The following is a 5282-nucleotide window of genomic DNA, read 5'->3' on the forward strand; positions in this document are numbered from 1 at the left end:
GCAGGAACAAATGATGAGAAAAGAGCAATATAGTAACAAACTGAAAGTTGAAAGTGCACTGTGGAAAAAGATGAGAAGTAGATGGAATGCACAACTCATGCTTTATCTAAAAACGAAACTTAAGTTGTATACTGCACATGAGTAGAACATGAGAAGAAAAATTAAAAATACAAGTAAAAATAAGAATAAGACAAATGACAGAAAAAAATAATAAAGTAAATAAGAATGAAATTTAAAATAAACTTGAACAAGTAAAAAATAGAGGACTAGAAAAAACATTAAAAAATAAGGTAGATGATAAAAAAATAAAAAGAAAATTATAACAAAAGCAACACAAAAATAATTAAAATAAAGGATGAAAAAGTCTGGTGAATTAATAAGAAAAAAATCAAACATATTAGAGAAGAACAAGAGAAAGAGATTAAGCAAAAGTTGTGAGAAGTACTTTTACAGAAATGCTCATTCTTAATAGTTAATACTATAATTTAAAAATATAAACAATTAATCCAAATGGTTATGCAATGGTTATGAAAAATTTTATGATGGAGAAAGTAAACCAGATGTAGTACCAGCAATGCAGACTCTTTCTTTAATTTTTTTTGTAATGTATGTGGATACTCGATGGTCGTCAGGAGTAAATCTGCATATAAACAATTTTAAAACATAAGCTATATGTTTAAAAAAAGAACATGAATTACTAATAATGAAAAAATACTTACGACTCTCCAACAACCCTAAGAACTGTAGATCCACGAAGTGGTGGTGCTGGATGATCTGCCATGAGATATAATATCTACAAAATGACATTACAACACATCATACTAAAGTTTACAAACATGATAATGCAAAACAAGTTACATTTCACTGGAAGAAGAATCTCTAGTACTATGAGATTTCAACAAAGAGCAATTAGAATTTTGAGAAGTCATTCCTTTATCTTGCCAGAAAACTTGCAGGGTTAGTATGATTTGGTTCTGATATCAATTAAAGATTATCTAATCAAGAATTAGAAGCAATGATAAATGTGGTTCCAGGGACCCTAACCTTCACTTTGTCGAATCACCTGCACTGGCACCTCCTGAAGTTCAGATTGACTTGGCTGCACAGCAACAGTATGTTCAATTATATGTTTCTGTCTAAAATTTTCTTTCCCTATCTACATTGTGATTCCAAGAAATTTTTTATTATTACTTGCGATATTAAGTTTGGTTTTTATATTTTTGGAGGTTTCTTGGATTTTTTTTGTAGGTGGATGATGATAAATGTATACATTCAATTGCCATATACTCAACTTAGGTTTGCTTATCTTATACAGCATAGAGAATGATCCATATGAACTCATTATAGGACCAAATTTACATTGTTATTCTTGGCAGATCTGGTTTTCTATTACAAAAAAATTGACTTAGATGTGCAAGTAGTTGATGATCCTTGTTTGTGTAATAAGTAGATAACTGTTGCATCCATGAATTGGCATGTTCTCTGTGAAAACATCAATTGTAATAGCATATCATCTGATTTATGCCAAATGAAAATAGGGCCCTGCGGCGTGCGGACCTGCAGTGAACAGGGCCCTGCGGCGCCGGCCTGCAGCAAGCAGGCGCCAACCACGGACGGCTGCCGCGAATAGGCGCCTGGGGAGCAGCCACCGGCGGAGCACACGCCTGGGGAGAAGGCGCCGGCGTAGCAGGCGGCGTGCGTGTCAAACAGAAGAGAAGAGGGAGGAGAGGAGCATACCAGAGTCGTCTGTTGTTGATCACCGAGAACGGGAGAGGACATGAGGCTGGACGTCGAGATCGCCGGTTGCCGAACGCCGAGGATGCGGAGAGGAGAGGAGAATGAGTTCGCGCGGAGAGGAAAGTCGCACCGTGCCCTAATTCAGTCGATAATTACCGACAGAATTGTGATTCCGTCGGTAATTACCAACGGAATGTTACAATCCGTCGGTAACCCCTAACACTAATCGGAGCGGCCCAATACTGGTATTTACCGACGGATTTAACATTTCATCGGTAAACATCATTACCCGAACCCGTTAAAGGATTTGCCGATTGAATATTATATTCAGTTGGTAAATACCGACTGAACTATATATTCAGTCGGAATATTACCGACTGAATTTTATTCAGTCGGTAAATCCTGACTGAATTAAATTCAGTTGGTAAACAACGACTGAATTAAATTTCAGTCGGTATTTCCCGACTGAATTAAATTCAGTCGGTAATGTCGTCGGTATTTACAGGTTTTTTTGTAGTGCATGCAAAATTCACGGTGTTTTGAGGTGTTGGTAAATTTAAATATTATTGTTTGAGGAATCAATATTATTTTAAATTTAGAGTCTTGACAAAATATTTGATCAAAGAAAGACCAACTATTAATTTTATTTGCCAAGATAATAAAATTAATGGATAAAATCTCCTTTTAGAATTTGTATACATCCACACTAACGTGGCATACAAAATTCACGGGGATTTTGAGATGTTGGTCTTGACCAAATATTTTTGTGATTCTTAGGATTTCAAATGTTAGTTAATCCCCTAGTTGTTATAATATAGAAAAGACTTAGTAGTCCCAATTACAATGATTGAAAACTTGGACATTAAGGTAGACTGTCCTCTCAGAACTAAGAACAATAACGATATATTTTATTAGTTGCTGAAAAAAATTTTGTGGTGTTATCTATCAGTACTTGGTGTGTAGATACAGGAACCACTGATCATGTCTGCAATTCATTGCAGGGGTTCCAGGAAACCCGACAACTATATAAATCACCGTCTACATTGGCACTACTACAAAAGTAGCAGTTGTTGCAGTGGGAGATGTTTATTCTCTGATAGGAATACAATATGGATTTTAAGAAATTGCCTTTAAGTACCAAGTTTAGAAAAAAATTAATTTTAGTTTCTAAAATATTTATGGATAGATATTCTATTACTTTTGATAACAATATGGTTGTCAAGAAAAGTAGAGAAATTATCTGTTCAGGTAAGTTGGTTGGCAATTTATATATTTAAATCCAATAACTCCCACGATGCAACAAATGAAAATTAATAACACATCTTCTAACTCAAATAAGAGAAAGCAACCTTCGTAAATGAACCAATCATATCTTTGGCATCTAAGGCTAGGTCATATTAACTTGAGTAGGATTCAAAGGATAATAGTCGATGAACTTTTGGGTTCATTGGTGGTGGAAAACTTTCCAACCTGCGAGTCTTATTTGGAAGGAAAAATGACTAAAAGGCTTTTTAAGTCTAAGGGGTATAGAGCCAAAGATGTGTTGGAACTGGTTCATTCTGATTTGTGTAGACCTATGGCTATCCAGGTAAAAGGTGTTTTAGAATATTTCGTCTCTTTTATAAGCAACTATTCAAGATACGAGTACATTTACTTGATGCGCCACAAGTCTAAGTGCTTTGATATGTTCAAAGAGTACAAGGCCGATGTGGAGAAACGTCAAGATAAAAGTATCAAGACACTACGGTGAGATCATAGTGGCGAGCACCTCTTAGGAGAGTTTAGAAGTCACTTATCAGAAGTCAAGATTTAATCCCAACTAACTGCACTTGGTACACCCTAACAGAATGGTGTAGTAGAAAGAAAGTATAGGGCTCTTATGGAAATGATTAGAACTATGATGAGTTATTCAGAAAATTACCAAATTCATTTTGAGGATATACTTTAGAAATGAAAGTGAATGTAGTACCTTATAAGTCAGAATTATCTACTCACATAGAATTGTAGAATAGACGTAAGCCTATTTTGAAGCATATTCGGATTCGGGTAGTCCAGCACATGTGCTGAATAGAGAAAATGATAAGTTGGACAGGAGTTCACTTGTTTGTGGGGTATCCTAGAGAAATGAAAGTAGGTTTATAGTCCTAAAAACCAGAAGGTCATGGTTAGCACCAATGCTCGATTTTTAGAAGAAGACTATGTAATGAACCACTAGCTCATAAGTAAATTTGTTTTTAAGCAAATAATAAAGGACACGTCTAATTTAATACCAACTGTACAAGATGAAATATCACAAAAACTGCAACACGTATTACAAATGATACACAATTGCACAAAGTGCCTCGTCGTAGTGGGAGGGTTGTTAGGCACCCTAAAAGATTCATGTTTTGGGAGAATCTTTGGACTTGATCCCTGGTGAACATGAACTTGATTCCCAGACATATGACAAAGCACTCCAAGATAAAGATGCAGCATCTTTATAAAGAGCAATGAATACAGAATTAGAATATATGTATTCTAATTGTAGTGACCACCCTTCTTACTACTCTCTAAAGGTGACCACTACTTAACTACTATAGATTCTAAAACAACTAGTGTAGTAAGTTGTACTAAATGTTTCTAGAAAACTAAAAATTTCGGCAGAGTATCTGCTGTTCAGTGGACTAAAATCCAATACATACATCACATGCAGTTATAACATAACTATACTAACAGAAACATATCAAAACTATAACTCAAGAAAGCATCAAAGTACTAACTTACTAACAATTACATCATAGCATGCAATCTAGAACCAAAGATAATCTCAAGGACCTAGAATAAATAATACAGCCTCAAATGTTTTCACCAAAACTCAAAATAACTTAATAGTGTTCCCAGATCTCTCCCAAAGTCCCAGACATCACACGCCCCTCACGCATCTCCTTGTCGCCTTCCTTCATATACTTTAGCTTTCCCTTTATCTGCAATAGGAGGAAATGCAAACTATAAGCAAAAAGCTTAGTAAGCGCTATCTAACTCACAGAAACTCGATATGCATGTATATACATAAAAACATGCTAAAACTGAATGCTTAAGAAGGAAGCTACTCATGCTATACAAGAATAAAAAAAATGATATCAACTAGAAGTAAGACTAATCATGCTCACTAAACTCATAAGGAAAACAAATGAGAACTGATACTGCATGTTTAGAATTAAAAGAACTACACTTGCTAATCCTAAACATATATAAAGCTTGTTTCATTTGTCCCAAAACTTATGGTCTTATACTTATAGTCTTACACTTATAAATTATTATTTAATTTAATTTCTCTTTATCTTTTCTTGTCTTTTCTTGGGCCCAGGCTTAGTACCAAATACGCGCTCTCTAATAGAGACTGAGGTAGCGAGCCTCCAGTCTTATGAGGGTAAAGACCTTGGTCTTACCAGGGCCAAGACCTTGGAATTGGTCACCTAGATTTGTTTAACGACAACCTTGGAAGTTGGGTACTAGCCTCTTTAAAAGATTTACTTGTTACCTTTTCTTCTCCAGACCTTGGTCTT

At 35.2% G+C, this 5282-nt stretch overlaps 1 long non-coding RNA gene across 1 annotated transcript; it reads left to right on the forward strand.

Annotated features, from left to right (window-relative positions):
- Positions 1–915: 915 nt before the first annotated feature.
- On the forward strand, positions 916–1112 carry LOC122000080. Its single transcript, XR_006116929.1, has 2 exons — positions 916–957; positions 1035–1112. It is a non-coding gene; the product is annotated as an uncharacterized LOC122000080 (long non-coding RNA).
- Positions 1113–5282: the final 4170 nt, after the last annotated feature.

Source organism: Zingiber officinale, chromosome 7A (assembly GCF_018446385.1).
Source record: "Zingiber officinale cultivar Zhangliang chromosome 7A, Zo_v1.1, whole genome shotgun sequence".
Classification (NCBI taxonomy): Eukaryota; Viridiplantae; Streptophyta; class Magnoliopsida; order Zingiberales; family Zingiberaceae; genus Zingiber; species Zingiber officinale.